The 16,517-nt window shown below is 46.6% G+C and overlaps 1 protein-coding gene and 1 pseudogene across 4 annotated transcripts in view; one reads left to right on the top strand and one right to left on the bottom strand.

Annotated features, from left to right (window-relative positions):
• Positions 1–5,012: 5,012 nt before the first annotated feature.
• Positions 5,013–9,562, bottom strand: LOC147701865 (BRCA1-associated RING domain protein 1 pseudogene; annotated as a pseudogene). The gene has a single exon (XR_015297483.1). The product of XR_015297483.1 is annotated as a BRCA1-associated RING domain protein 1 pseudogene (transcript).
• LOC147701866 (uncharacterized protein ZSWIM9-like) overlaps positions 9,333–16,517 on the top strand; it is an 87,852-nt gene continuing 80,667 nt past the window's right edge. Inside the window, exon 1 of one of the 3 annotated variants that reach the window (XM_086930499.1) lies at positions 9,333–9,402. The gene's annotated coding sequence lies outside the window, so the exon portion shown is untranslated. Of the gene's footprint in view, positions 9,403–9,546; positions 9,908–16,517 lie in introns of those variants that run through there. The other 2 variants (XM_086930501.1, XM_086930500.1) reach the window with 2 other exon arrangements.

Below are 16,517 nucleotides of genomic sequence, written 5' to 3' on the forward strand. Positions count from 1 at the left end.
CAACGTCTCCTCGGCGTGCTTCAACATCCTACGCATGCTACGGAAGATCTTCCGGTGGATCCCCACCGAGACCAGGAAGACCGTCACCCAGGCCCTTGTCACCAGCCGACTGGACTACGGCAACGCCCTCTACGCCGGTACCACCGCCAAGCTCCAGAAGAGACTCCAGCGGATCCAGAATGCCTCAGCCAGACTCATCCTCGACATCCCACGAACCAGCCACATCACCCGACATCTGAGAGACCTTCACTGGCTCCCCGTCAACAAAAGAATCACCTTCCGCCTCCTCACCCACGCACACAAAGCCCTACACGACCAAGGCCCGCGCTACCTCAACAGCCGGATCAACTTCTACGCTCCCAAACGCCACCTCCGATCAGCCAACCACGCCCTCGCCGCCGTCCCCCGCATCCGAAGAGCGACAACAGGAGGAAGGTCCTTCTCCCACCTGGCCGCCAAGACCTGGAACTCCCTCCCGACCGACCTGCGCCTGACCCAAGACCACCTCTCCTTCAGGAAGAAGCTGAAGACCTGGCTGTTCGAGCAGTAGCGGCACCCCCCCCCCCCCCAGCGCCTTGAGACCCTACGGGTATGTAGCGCGCTCTATAAATGTCATTGATTGATTGATTGAGCCAGGGAAGTTCATCCCTCCCTGTTCATTCAAGAAAATTTCTAGTGACTTCTGAGCTAGCTGGCGCAAACCTAAATTAAGTTTAACATAGTCAGTAGAGACCTAAATGACCTCAGTCCTACGTCTACACTGCTGTTTATGTTATACCAATGCACAGAGCCTATTGGGAAAATAGGAACTACACTACATGATGGCTCGGTTGCCAGCGGCTAAGGTGAGCGAAATCAGATCCTTTTTGATGGAGATTATCGACAGGGAAAACATTCAGCTCAGGCAGGTTCAGCGCTTGTTGGGCTACTTAAATTTTGCTTGCCGGGTGGTACGTGCAGGCAGGACTTTTTGTAGACGTTTGGGGATGGCGATGTTAGGGGCATTCCTTCCTCATCACAGGATTAAACTCACTAAAGCTATTAAGGAAGATTTGTTAATTTGGCTGCAATTTTTTAAGGATTTCAATGGAGCCTCTTTATTTTTTGTGGAGGATGACACCATTTGGCAGTTTCAGATTTTTTCAGACGCTTCTGGGGCACCCGGTTTTGGCATTTTTTGGGAGGGGTGTTGGTGTGCGGAAAAATGGCCTCCTCATTGCCTCAAGCAAGGTCGAAGCATAACATTTCTTGAATTGTTTCCTTTCGTTGTTGCTTTGTTAGTATGGGAGATGAGTTTAAGGACAGGAGTGTTCTTTTCCATACTGATAATATGGCCGTTGTTGAGCTAATTAACAAGCAAAAGGTAAAGGATGTGCAAGTATTACACCTTTTGCGGTTTTTTATGCTGCAGAGCCTTAGATTAAATATTGTGTTTAGAGCGAGGCACATTCCAGGCATTAATAATTCAATTGCGGATGCGTTGTCTCGATTCAATTGGTAGAAATTCTGCAATCTGGCACCGGGGGCAGACAGCTGAAAAACTACGATCCTGCAAGACATCTGGGCGCTGGGGGAATGAGAATTGTTGATCTGGTTGAAAAATCTATAGCCCCTTCTACCAGACGCAGTTATTGTCAGGCCTCGACTGAATTTTTAAGCTATGTTAAGTTGCACAGTTTTGATCGTTATACAGTGGGTAACAAATGTGTTATTTTACAGTTTGGTTTGCATTTGATTAGTTTGGGCTTGTCTCATACAACAATTTCAGGAAAATTGGCTGGCATTTCTTTTTATAGTCAGTTGTGGTGGGGACAGGAATTGGTGGGGGATGTTGTGTTACGACAAATGTTGAAGGGTCTGGGGAAGGAGCGTTCTGTTTCTTCGCCTTTACGCGAGCCAATTACTTTTCCCCTTTTTAAACAACTTTTAAAACAGTTACCAGCTTGTTGCTATGACTTGTGGTAAGTTTTCCATTTTTGACTTTGCATGATTTGGTTGTTTCTGAGCTGTTGGGTTTGTGGGAGCAGAAAGGTATTCAGGCAGAAGATGTTCAGGTAGGGAAGCTGAAGATTATTTTGAGGAAGTCTAAAACCGACCAGCTGGGTAAAGGCACATGGGTACATTTAAATGGTAGTGGAGTTTGAGACTGTTGTCCTTTGGGGGAATTGGAGGCATTTGTCATTTCTGCGGGTCTGCAACATGGAGACATTTGCACATTTATTGGAAGTTTTACGTAAAGCTTTGTTATTGTCTGGGAAAAATACCTCACTTTTTGGGACACACTCTTTTCGCATAGGGGCACCCACTGAAGCGTGTAGATTGGGGTGGGGCTGGGTTGACATTAAAAGGATTGGTAGATGGAAATCTGATTGCTGCACACGTTATATGAGGAAATAAAGCAACGGTTTTACTTAAATAAGGACTACTTTTGTTTTTTCCTGCTCAGGTCGTGTTAACGGTTTAGTATTATCAAAGAGGCGGACATGGATAGTGGGCCATTCTTTCGTTAAATGGTCAGCCAGCTTCGCCCAACAAAATTTACGGCTGATCACTTGGTTTGCCTAGCAAGGGACATGAAGTTTTGTGAGAAGGGAAAGGTGGTATGAGGTGGGAGAGGTTATTTCCTATGCTTTCTGAGCTGTCTTCTGCGAGAGGTTCCCCGGATTTATTAATTATTCATTGGGTAGGTAAAACTTTGGTTTGGACTGATTTTATTAACAGGCACCATTGTAGGGGAGCTCGCAATCACACAGCGGTAGAAAGAGCTCACAGGAAACTCAACCGGGAAATGAAAATTTTTTGTTCTGCAATGGGGATAAAGATTTTGTCTCATGACAATATCACAGGTGCGGAATATTATCTATTTAGGGAAGATGGGGTACACCTATCGCAAATGGGCCAGGCAAACTATTTAATGGAGTGGAGGGATTTGTTGGCATGATTTTTGGTGTGAAAATCTTTGGTGTTCGGTTAATACAAATTATCTGTTTTACTGCTAAAAAATTTAATTGGGGGGGAGGGCAGGAAAACTCTTTGGTTTTCCTGGGTGGCTTTTTTTCTTGGGGGTTTGGATAGTCTGGAGCGGGCTTATCCTTCCCTCTGGGGTGTGGGAGAGGGGTTCGAAAGCTTGATTGGGATTGTGTAGTTCATGGGGTATTTTGATGAAAAGTCTTGTGGGAATATTTGGTTGTCTATCAAAAGTTTCAAAGCGTAATGACAATGTGGTATTTATTTCAACAATGTTTATTCTAGGGAAATTCTACTTTCTGTTGCCTGGCTTAATAAAGTGATCTTTTCTGCTAAGTGATATAATGGTGTGTGGTTTGTTCTTATTCAAAGGGTAACATTTATATCATAAAGAGTCACGTATTCCTGTTGAAAATTCTTCTTTTATTGATACTTTTTTTTCAGCTTTACAAAACGTTTATTCAAGATACAAAAGAGAAGAGTCTTCAGTAGTAGCATTGCTGGGAAAAGTACATATACACAAACTTCAACAAGGGTGTTGTAATAGTTGTTAATATAACTTCCTCTTGCATAATGTTGTGAATAGGTACATAATTTACTTTGTATATGGTTTTTTGCTCTTCTCGCTTCAAACAACAGTATTTTTTCACCCAGACACTAAACTAAAAATGCACCTCTACGCTTAGTCCCATCATCTGTGAAAAAGAACACTTTATAATTAAACCTTAAATGCTTTTGAAGCAAAGTTACGATATTGCTCATCAATATTTTAGCTTTTATACTTTTGACGAAATTCTTAACATGTGACTGCCAACACCACAACCCTGTTTTCACCTCTACTACATTTAGTGGCCACACCACTATTAACATTGTGGCCCCGAACTCCTCTCGTCAAAAGTCTACAAAATCTTTAAAGGATGTTGCCATATTTCACATAGTGGATTCCAAATCTGCACTTCGATTATTGAGGAGGACCAGGTATACTTGCAAAAGTTATCTTCAATTAGACCAGTTATCACTCCGGAAGCAACACCTCTTCCAGGACCGAAAGATCTCAAGCACAATGCATCACTTTTGTACAATTATTTATCTCCAGCTTTCATACAGGGACATGCTCTCTGAGTTTTTCTTTCAAAATAAAGGATGCAATCTCAGCTGTCACTTTTGAAATCTTCATTGCCCTTGGCTGTGCCACTATGCTTTGATTTGCAGTGCTTTCATGTATCGGCTGCATCTGAGGTGGCGAGGCTTAGAGATTTCCTAAAAACTAATGTTCCCAAAAAAAAGCTGGAAGATCAAAGCTAAAGAAGTATCTAACCCACTAGGAAGCAGCAAAATGCAGCTAGGGGAAATCACATTCTTACATCCTTTAGCGGTTCCTAAGGCAACCCAAGCAATATAGTCGGTTATCACAGTCCAAGGTCCTATCAGAAACAGCAGACGACAAAATCCTTAGCAAGCTGCTATTTCTAGTCATATGACATGGCACTATGCGATGTGGACACTAAAGTGACGGATCGACCCAAAGTTGTGTTCTTATGCCAAGTGGAATCTTAAGCATTTTGGGGCCCTGGGCAAAATATATTGTGGGGTTCTTTTTTTGGATCAACCTCTCTTTTAATTATTAATTTCCTGCTCATTGAAGCCCAAATAGCACCAAAGATAACTGAATTATAGTTACATTTTCTAAAATAGGGTGACAAAAACAATGACAATATATGACAGTGTGTTACAAATCCTTAAGATGGCACTATATAGAAATTGCACTTTCCCCTGGGGCCCCCTGGAAGGTGGGAGACCTGGGCAATTGCCCACGCCTTAAAACATCTCTGATTATGCCCAAGTCGACATAGTCCAACATTCAGCCAGAAACTTTGGAACAGTAGCAATGATAGACTTTAGCACCCTGGCCCCTGCAAATGAAATGTCCACCCTTGATCATGAACTTACACCCTCAACAGATGAGCCTTAAAATCATCAAACTTTTTCATCTATTACAATTTTTGGTTCTAATCAACCACTGAAGGCAAAAGAAGTTACACCAATAGAAGAACAATTTAATAGTAACAACCATTTTTCCGTACAATTGTGAAACACACAAAAGATATTCAAGTGGGAGACTTTCAATACTGAAAAATACAAATAGGTACATTTATTTTATAAAGATTCAATTTCAGAAGCCAGCAAAACACAGGCTTCTTTAGCAAAAGTAAAAATCAGAAAGAGTTAGAAAATTTCACTTCCTGGCTGGAGGGTCCAAGCAGATAAATTGATCCATTAAAAGTTAACAGAAAATGTGTACATATTTTTCTATGTGTCAAAGATGGGCAATAGTTTAATTTACCCACTTCCTGTCCCAAATTTTCTCACCTGCACATTCCCTCTAGTAGCCTCTTGTTTTATTCAAGCTACCAAAACACAGAAAAATGCCACATTTGTATGCCCTTCGCAAATGACCTCCTCTTTCTTTAACTGCCACCTTGCAGCGAATCTCACCCAGTAACTTTTCTGTGGTGGTATACACTGCTGGACAGAAACAGGGAGTTGCTTGGCATCTATAAAGTGACAAACAAAAAACACCCACAGTGCCAAAGACGTGGATTTTTTCTTGCCTTGGGTTGAGGCCCCAAGGCAGGGAAGCAAATTCTGCATCTGTGGTTTTCAGTTTTCTTTGCACTGCAAACGGCTAAACTCTATAAGCAATGAAAAATTATTTTTGACTGTTCTGCAGTGGTTGCCTATGTACAGTTCAATAATCCCTTCCAAAAGACCATACTTCACAAACACCTCACACTCTCTTTAAGTCAATAGCAAAAGTGATGGTGGTCTTCAAGGAAAGGCCATTTGCCGGCACTGTGACAGACGGAGCTGCACTTGGACCAAAGGGTGGCTGTCCATTAAAGCTTCTGAAGGGCTCGAGTTTCTTGTTCCCTCAGTAGTGAAAGAGGTTGTGGGATGTGCCTTGTGACACTATGAAGTCTCTCAGACTACCACGGACAAACAGTACATTACTATAAATCCTAACCATCATTATCAAGTGAATGACAAATGAAGTCCGACTTCACAAGAAAACATCTAAAGAAACAATGAGTAATGAGCGAGCAAAAAGCACGCCTTTGCTATGACAATCAGCAATTGACATTCATGACCTACACAGGGCAATCACTAGAGCCCTGATTTGTTTAAACACCGACATCGGTAATTTCTAATAAAAAATATGCAATTATCTGAACATTGAGTCGAGCCAAATAAGGCGCTTTTGTCAAAAACGTTCGGTATCTTATAAATGGTGGCAGTTTTCAGGGTATTAAGTTTGAGAAATGCTCAACTCAGTAGCTATCAACTGGCATTGCTGTGCGACAAAGGCCTTATTTTTAATAAGTTTAGCTGGTAAATGTTACAGCACAGAATCCAGCAGGCAAATCCAGCTATAATTAGAACTGTAATCATCAGAAATGAGTCGCCAATGGCTCTCCTACCTTTCTAGAGGCCTCCAAGTGGGTCACAATCAAGGCCATATTAATCCCGTTGGGATCAGAATCAACTTAGGGAGCAGATCACTTCTGCAAAGATTTCATTTACATTCTCTACAATACGACTGTATGAGTCCTACAAACCTCAAAGCACGTGCTATACCACAGTCCAGCATGTCTATGAACTCACAGCAGCTCGGTATTACCCAGCTTTCAAGCAGCAGGAAATATGCTCAGCCTGGATGGGGTCTGGTAGGTTACAGAACTGTCAATCTCTGTCCAACTACACTATGTCCTAATTTACACATTATCAATAGGCACTGGAAGCAGCTGAAAGGAGGTGATACAATCTACAAGCCAGCTGGAAGGTGCTTTCCAGACTTTGCCCTGACGGACACGTGTCGGGCAATAGTTGGTGGACTTGTCGTAGATGATGTACTGGGTGCAGAAGCTCTGGTCTGAGCTGGCTTCTGCATGATAGGCAACTGTGTTGACCGTCTGCGTTACATCACTGTCTGGCTTTGGTTGCCGTGCCAGAACCTGTCCCCCAGCTGCCTTCACCAGCTCCATCAGGTCTTCCTTGCAGTGAGTCTTAAACCATCCCAGAAAGAAGAAGTAGCAACCATCAAGCAGGTTGGGCAGCAGATGTTCCTTGTTGAGTCGACCTCTTATGGGTCCACCGGGTACTTCATAGGGCTCCTCCTGTTCTCTTAATCTGCTCTTCAGACAGACTTGAACCCACTGAAACCTTACGATCCAGCAGCCAGCTAGAATGCCCAGCATCCCTTTCATGGTGCTCACCACGCCCTCATCTGGTACAATGACATGCGTTACGGTGGTGTTAAACTCAGTACACCTCCCCGCCTTAAGGACTCCACCAAGCTTGCTTAGAACTTTCTGTTGAGCAAAACTGAGGCCACTTCCCATTACGACAACAGGACCCTCGCGCTGCTGGCTCAAGATCACCGGAGCAGGGCCCTGGCCATCTGAAAGGGACTCCTCATTATGTCTTGACTGTAACAGCAGTACTGACTTCATCTCCTCCGTCTCCGCATAGTCCAGAGGCCGCAGACCGAATATATTGACAGCTTCCCGCGAGGCTCCATGCGCCAGAAGTAGCTTCACTATGGCGGTGTGTCCGTTCTTGACTGCGTCATGTAAAGGAGAGTCATTCTGGTAACCAGTTGTGTTCACCAATGCCCGGTGCTGCAGCAACAGCTCCACGACTGCCACATGTCCGTGGTTGCAGGCCTCGTGCAGAGGTGTCCAGCCTGCATTATCTTTAACATTGGGGTCCCCACCATTTTTCAAGAGGTCTTCCACCGCCAAAAGGTCGCCCTTAATGGATGTGATATGCATCAAAGTCTCCCCCTTATAATTCCGCTTGGCACTCTGTCTGGAAGGGCTTAGGAAGGAGGTCTCTGCATGCTTACGGGTGCAGGAAGATGGAGTATTGGGTGTCTCAATGGGTGACTTGTGAGGCGAGCAGGCGCCCTTTTCATCTCCAGATAGCTGATATTTCACTGGCTTTGGAGACTCTGCAACAGCGGATGAGATCTGTGCGATAGTGATGTGATTGTTTCTCAGTGAGACACGCTCTGGCGAACACATCTGGGAAGGGTCTGGAGAACCGCCAACATTGCCAAAGCCTACACTCGGTATTACACGCTGTGGTCTTTTTGAAGCAGGTGATGGAGTGGAAAAAGAATAAGACAGCTTCCTCCCCCTCTTAGGTTTACTTTCTATAGAGGGTGAATCCACAGGTGGAATGTCCTCATTTTCAGCTCTTTTCTCAACAGGGTTCACCTGTATAGACAGCTGTACGTGGCACACACTGCCATTCTGGGAAGGGCCTGATTCTGTAGCCAGTCCTAGCTCCAAGGATGCCTCCTCAAGAGGGCAGCGTTCTGGGCTGCACAGGACAATTGGCTGACTACAAAAAGAGACTGTTCTTTCTTCCTGGGGTTGAATCGCATCTTCATTGCTCCACTTGCCAGAGCCTCCCCTTGGTTGTTTCTGCCCAAAACCCCACTGCTGGTTTATGACATCCAGTCGTCTTTTCTTAGATTTTGTGGGCTTGGTGGATGATTTCTTCAGTTTTTTTGCAGTCCCTTTGTTTGGTGGAGAGGGTAAAAATGCAAATGTAGAACAAGCAGCCTGATATATGGCGCCGCCGCTATCAAGGGGCTGATCTGGCATTAGCGGCTTGTCCAAGACACATTTCACCTTCCCACTTCGAGGGCTGAACCACATTCGGATCTGTTTTTTCTTTGTATCAGCTTTGGGCATGTTTGCTTTCATGGACGTAAACACTTTTTTCTTTTCATCAGGCCTGTGGGAACCATCAAGCACGTTGTGAAGTTTGCTACAGAGATGAATCATATTGGCCAATTGCCGGTTGATCTGCACATCTTTCACCCATGCTGGAGTGTGGCAGACAGGACATTCGCTGCCAATGGATGAGCCCACACATTTTCTGCAGAAAACATGTTCGCATCCACCCAGACACACAGGCTCCTCCAGCATGCCATCACATTGTGAGCACAGCAGCCTCTTCTCCAAAAGTTCAAGTGCGGCACGTGTGTGTACCCAGTCCCGCCGGGCGGACTCCGGGTTATTCTCGAGCTCGATAGACATATCTTTGTGTCTTCTGCTGGGATTCGTCACACGGTTCCCACTGCGGACTCCCAGCGGCGGTGCCATCTGTGTGCGCAAACCAACTTCTGTGCAAGGCGTGCGCGGCAAGCCGACTTCCAATCATCCGCGGCACCGGAGAATTGTATGGCAGATGGTGGTGGCACGTAAGCCCGGGCTTGTTACTCAGTCCTATCAAACCTTTCTCCCATTGGTCCGGCCGTTTTAGTCCTTCGTTAGTTTCACCTACTTTCCTGCACCACTCGTGAAAGGATCCTCCCCCCTGGACCCGACGAGCGTTGCTGCCAGACGCTGTTTTCGAGTTGAGGTGAGTGGCGCGTTCTCCTCAGCTTCCCTCTCCCTGTCCTGGTCCTCGCTTGCTGTGTGCTGCCTGAGGAGGTGCGGGGGGCGGGCCGCGGTCACGGGGCTAGGGGCCGGGGCGGTGGTGAGCCACCCCCGCCCCGCGACAGCCGGCCAAAGTAGGTGAAACTAACGAAGGACTAAAAACGGCCGGACCAATGGGAGAAAGGTTTGATAGGAGTAAGTAACAAGCCCCGGCGTTGCTATTGTTGCGCTTGTGTTGAAGGCACACCGTGCACTACCAAACTCAGGTGCAAGTTGGGAACAAAATAATGAAAGGGAAATCGAAAGTCCGGGGCATTATTTATTCGAAAGCCATTATACAGCCACCTCCCATCGCTCCGGGAAGCAGGACAGGGAGTGAAGGGTGTCCAAAATTTGGTCATCTGTGCACTTGAGCGTACTGTTGTCGCGCATTTCGTCCTTTCATATATCGCTCTCCCCTTGCCATGAGAGCCTACTGCCGAGTTGAGGTGAGTGGCCCGGTCTCCTCCGCTCCCATCTCACTGTCCTGGCCCTCGCTTGCTGTGTGCTGCCTGAGGAGGTGCGGGGCGAGGTGGGCCAGGGAGCCTTCGCGGGTGTCTCGTGTTGCGGGGAGGGGTGTTGCACCTTTTGTACTGGGGTTGCCTCGGCTGGCGGGGAGGGGCGATGGGCTGCTGGTGCTGGTGCTGGCGCTGCCTCGTGTGGCAGGGGGGTGGGGGGCAGGAGCTCTCGGCCAGTTGAGCTGCTGCCAGGGGGCACGGAGGACGCCACCCGCAGGCCTGGCTGTGTTTCTGGGATTGCAGCATGTATGTACATTGTAGAACACGCTTTTAAATGTATAGGTTTACGTTCCTGGTGCATCAGAATTGTAACACTATACGCATTTAAATGGAATTTGCGTCTGCTATGTTCATTTGGGTTAGATTTCGAGTTCTTCTCTTCCATAATTATCTTAAAGCTTTATCTGGCTTGATTCTGAGAAATAAGCAGGGTCTGTGTGCAACCCTTTAGAAGTAGAGCCGCCTTCCAGTTACCACAGCTGGTTCCGCGCCATCCTTCTACAGCACCACTGCGCCGTCCTTCTACAGCACCACTGCGCCGTCCTTCTACAGCACCACTGCGCCGTCCTTCTACAGCACCACTGCGCCGTCCTTCTACAGCACCACTGCGCCGTCCTTCTACAGCACCACTGCGCCGTCCTTCCACAGCACCACTGCGCCGTCCTTCCACAGCACCACCGCGCCGTCCTTCCACAGCACCACCGCGCCGTCCTTCCACAGCACCACCGCGCCGTCCTTCCACAGCACCACCGCGCCATCCTTCCACAGCACCACCGCGCCATCCTTCCACAGCACCACCGCGCCATCCTTCCACAGCACCACCGCGCCATCCTTCTACAGCACCACCGCGCCATCCTTCTACAGCACCACCGCGCCATCCTTCTACAGCACCACCGCGCCATCCTTCTACAGCACCACCGCGCCATCCTTCTACAGCACCACCGCGCCATCCTTCTACAGCACCACCGCGCCATCCTTCTACAGCACCACCGCGCCATCCTTCTACAGCACCACTGCGCTGCGCTGTCCACTACAGCACCACTGCGCCATCTTTCCACAGTACCACCGCGCCATCCTTCTACAGCACCACCGCGCCATCCTTCTACAGCACCACCGCGCCATCCTTCTACAGCACCACCGCGCCATCCTTCTACAGCACCACCGCGCCATCCTTCTACAGCACCACCGCGCCATCCTTCTACAGCACCACCGCGCCATCCTTCTACAGCACCACTGCGCCATCCTTCCACAGCACCACTGCGCCATCCTTCCACAGCACCACCGCGCCCATCCTTCCACAGCACCACCGCGCCCATCTTTCCACAGCACCACCGCGCCCATCCTTCCACAGCACCACCGCGCCCATCCTTCCACAGCACCACCGCGCCCATCCTTCCACAGCACCACCGCGCCCATCCTTCCACAGCACCACCGCGCCATCCTTCCACAGCACCACCGCGCCATCCTTCCACCGCGCCATGCTTCCACAGCACCACTCGCCCATGCTTCCACAGCACCACTCCATGCTTCCATACCACCACTCCATGCTTCCATACCACCACCACTCTATCCTTCCACAGCACCATCCTTCCACAGCACCAGCGCACCATCCTTCTACACCACCACTCCCCCTACACCACCACTCCCCCATGCTTCCACAGCACCACCACTCCCCCATGCTTCTACAGCACCACCGCGCCATCCTTCCACAGCACCACCGCGCCATCCTTCCACAGCACCACCGCGCCATCCTTCCACAGCACCACCGCGCCATCCTTCCACAGCACCACCGCGCCATCCTTCCACAGCACCACTCCCCCAGGCTTCCATACCACCACCACCACTCCATGCTTCCATACCACCACCACTCTATCCTTCCACAGCACCATCCTTCCACAGCACCACCGCACCATCCTTCTACAGCACCACTCCCCCATGCTTCCACAGCACCACCACTTCCCCATGCTTCCACAGCACCACTCCACCATTACATTTCCTAATTGGCCATTATGTGATTAGCCACAATTAGGTAATGCTATGTAATCCAGTTATCGAATCGCAAATAGGAAATCCCTATTTGAGATTTCCTATTTTGCAAATCGCAAAATGTGAATTTTCCTGGGTAGAAATCGCGTTTTGCAACGCCGTATGCCTTTCATACACACCAAAAGGCAGTTTTTGCCCGAAATAGCAATTTGAACACCTAAGAAATGCAAAATTGGTCCCTAACCTCTTCTTTCCTGGTCTAGTGATGATGCTTATTTGATTATGCTGCTTTGCATGTTATAGTGCAAAAGGCTGTCAAATGTTTGGGCTATTGACCATTCAGATAGAATGTTTACTCTGTAGAATGCCATGTTTAGATGACCTAGATCACCACTTTCTCACCCAATACAGTTTGGGTTTTATGTGAGCATAAGAAGCATGCTGGGTACATCATGTGAATTTACTGTTAGCGCAGCTGACACTCAGAATAGAAGTAGAACTACAGTGAAAATATCAAAAAACATGGAAGGGTGTGCGGGTCAACTTGTGTGTAGGGCACTTTCACTTGAAGCCTTTAAATATGTTGGGGACCTTGTTAAGTGTTTATTCATTCTGGCCAGATGAGTGATATTGGAACTCCGATGTATTAGGGCTTGCTCGCCTAGGGGAGTTTTGAAGGTCTTTTTTGTGTGGCAGTTTCCTGTAAGTTGGTATGAGTTTGGCAGACTGGTTCAAGAAGTCAACTTTACAGGCATTCTGTTTCAAACCAATACGAACTGTGTGGCCTTTGACACGTCACACAAGCTTTCAACTTGCATAATACTAGCCCATAGGTCCTTATAGGCACTATTACATTTCTTAGTTATGATGTAGGAAAGTTAAGATTCTGTTAAGGACAAGGAGATGAGGGTTATCACTCCCAACAGTGGTCACTTGATCCTCGCAAGTAAGTTAAGAGCTGGAATATATTGTGCCGTTAGATGTCGTATCAATAAGTTTTATCTCAAACGAGCTTGGAAATTGTACATTTTCTCCTTGACATTCTCCTTGAAGTCTCCAGACGGACAGTTAATTGGATGTGATGAGTTACTTGGTGGACTGCAGTAAGTCTTCTACACATCTGTAGAGGGCAATACTGCAGTTAATACATGGCCAGTAAGCAAATCAAACTGATTTAAGTATCAGTTTGAGTGACTTGTGGTCGAGTAGGTGTGGTAAGCTTACTTAGTGTCTTGTAGCAATGTCTAAAAACTGGTGAGTTGTATGGTTACATACTGTATGTTTCTCCAGTTAAGCTGAAATGTTATGGTTTCTTGCTGAGTGGGAGTTGGTATGTGTCAGTTCGGGAGGGATGTCTAAACACCTAATGTTCTGGAATAATGTGGTTAACCATTTGTCTCTTTATTAAATGCGTCTAGACTGCTTGTCTGAGGTATGCATCCTAGTTAATTAAAAAAAAGAAAGCGAAAATAGGGATACATCTTTCCCTTCAATGTCAAAGAGGTTCTCAGAATTACTGCGAATGAATGAGCAGGGGAGGCCTAAATAGTTTGGAAGTATGGGAAAGATCCAAAAACCAGGACTAGCCGAGGCGTACAAACAATAGTTCATTCATAAACTAGGTTGCAATTCGACGAAAGGTCTTCTGAGGAGCAACTTCTACCCTCTCAGCCAGCCTCTCTAGAGTGATAAGTAATTTCTCACAATGGCACACATCCGGCATTTTCTCACCAGTTCAGGCTGAGCACCTTGTATCCACATTCTTGCCCTCCTTACATTTTAATGAAACAGAAGTGTGATAAGAACATTCATTAGAATCCCCTGAGCAGAAAATATATACCTCGTTCATCACACAAGCCCAAGACTCCATCACATGAAACCTACACTTCAGCAACATGTCGCTAAACCTTTCTCGGGCACAACTGGTATTCAGAATCCAAGCCATATCTTCACATTAAATTACAATAATTCCAGGTCACCAGAGTTCAGTCTTGTCATGAAAAAATAGATAATGGGCCAATGCACCCACGCCTTACTTAAGCAGTGGGAAACTTTCTAAAAAGGTCGGAATATCACTTTTCACATAACATATTGTACAAAGCAAATTACAATGTGTTGTTGTAAGCACCACACTCACCCAATCAGTGCACCTCTCATACAGACAAGCACTGTGCGGCAGACACCATGCTCACTCATCAAGGTAACAATCGTGCCAGTAACATAAAATGTTCCAAGCACCAACACCGTAATTATACCACACTAGCGCCCGTCCCGACGTTGTCCGGGTATGAATTTCTGCCGGCCAGTAGTATATTGTTTTGTAGGATTTCGTTTTGATAGCATTTCTTATCTGTGACAGGCCTGTGAAACGCTCCGATTCACAGTGCACTGCTGATGCACTTAAGAGTGCGCTTTCAGTAGTGTGTGAACTCTAGTTTCCCTACTTTATTTTTCCTTGCAATATTATTTAGCGCGAACTCGACAACATGGCATGAGCACAATTTACATTACAGAAGAACACATTCATTTGTGGTAGGCACTGGGAGACAAAGCGGTTTGCCTGGAATCACAGGATGTTGAGCTGATGCCGAGATTCGAACGTAGCTCCCCAGCTCTAAAGTTCGCAATTCTAGAACTTGTGGCAGGAGGTGTGTCTAAAAGTGTATGTCGGTGCTGTCCATCAATGTGAGAGACCTGTGCATTTTTCAAATGGGTGATGAAAAAATATGAGTATGTTGCTGGAGATGTGGGCCACCGTGCCACCAATGTACTTACCGGGGGAGGGTAAACACCCAATATTCCGCAACTTTCTTTCCCCATAGCATCACTCCGCATACTTTCATTACGAAAGTACCATGACTCCGCAATGCCATTATAACCCATGGCATTACATTTTATATGCATTTACCACGCATATATTTACAATGAAATTTGTTGTAAATGCATGAATGGTAAAAGCATGTTTTTTTTCAAAGTTTGGATAAGGTAAGTATGGGTATAGGGGTATATGTTTTGGGCTACTGAGGTATATGTTTTGGGGTGTTTGGGTATTTTAAGGGTTCAGATATAGTTTTGGGTTATTGGGTACAGGGGTAGTTTTAGGGTTTAGGGATAGGTATGGGTTTTGGGGTACAGGGGTATTTTTAGTGTTCAGGGCTAGGTTAGCGTTTTGGGGTATAGGGGTATTTTTAGGTTTCAGGGGTAGGTTTGGGGGTACAGGGGTATTTTAAGGGTTCAGGGCTAGGTTTGGGGTACAGGGGTAGTTTTAAGGTTCAGGGCTAGGTTTGGGGTACAGGGGTATTTTAGGGCTCAGGGGTAGGTTTGGGTTTTGGGGGTACATGGTTATTTTCAGGGTTAGGTTTGGGTTTTGGGGTACAGGGGTATTTTTAGGGTAGGTTTGGTGTACAGGGGTATTTTAAGGGTTCAGGGCTAGGTTTAGGGGTATTTTAGGGTTCAGGGCTAGGTTTGGGTTTTGTGGTACAGTGGTATTTTTAGGGTTCAGGGCTAGGTTTGGGTTTTGGGGTACAGGGGTATTTTTAGGGTTCAGGGCTAGGTTTGGGTTTTGAGGTACAGGGTATTTATAGGGTTCAGGGCTAGGTTTGGGTTTTTGGGTACAGGGGTATTTTTAGGGTTAAGATTGGTTAGTGTTTAAGGGTGTTGGGGTATTTTAAGGAGTAAGGGTGGGTTATGATTATGGAGTGCAGGGGTATTTAAAGGGAGCAGGGTGGGATTAGCACACGATATGAGACATGGCATGAAGGGCGGAATGTACCACACGCCCCAGCGTTTGTCACGCCCCCAGCACACGCCCACAGCACAACGCAGACACGCCCACAAGGGACTACTTTGCTGGCACGGTTCTTTTACCTTTTAAATGTATATGGTGGGCGTCTGCATAGCCTATGTCCTTCTGCTGCAACTGCCCTTTCCAACGCTTTATTGGGTGTTGTGATTGATGCTGTGGTTCCTGGGATCACCCGCCTCAAAGGTTTGGGCTCTCTCTTTATTATATTAGTATGGATTAACTAAAAGGCATAATGCACTTACCTAAAGATCACTAAACAGCCGCTACTGAAGGTAGACCGCAATCTAGAAATTAGCACCAAAAACTCGCTGTGGGAGACAATTTGGACTAACCCCAAGATTAAATATAGGCAGAAAACACTAGACATGAACACATGGAAGAAGGTAGGAATTCAGTTCCCAGCACAACTGGAAACGGAAGGAAAGCCATACACTTTCAACAATCTGGAAAAAAATCATAACCTCCCGGATATAGAACTCTACAATTTCCTAGCTATCAAAACAGCTGTAACAAAATCGAAACTACACAGGCAAATACCGTCCATCTTTCAATTTATGGATCACATAAACAAGACAGGACACAGTCTCACTTCTATACAAATTACTCCGTCCCGTCACATCCAAACTTAACGCCAAAAAAACGGCCTACTGGGAAACCCAGACAAACCACAAACTTACAGAACAAGAACTACAAAAACTGTGGGCATCCCTATCCAAAAACATGATATCCCCCGTACTAGCTCAGACCAAA

Source organism: Lissotriton vulgaris, chromosome 7 (assembly GCF_964263255.1).
Source record: "Lissotriton vulgaris chromosome 7, aLisVul1.2, whole genome shotgun sequence".
Taxonomy (NCBI): Eukaryota; Metazoa; Chordata; class Amphibia; order Caudata; family Salamandridae; genus Lissotriton; species Lissotriton vulgaris.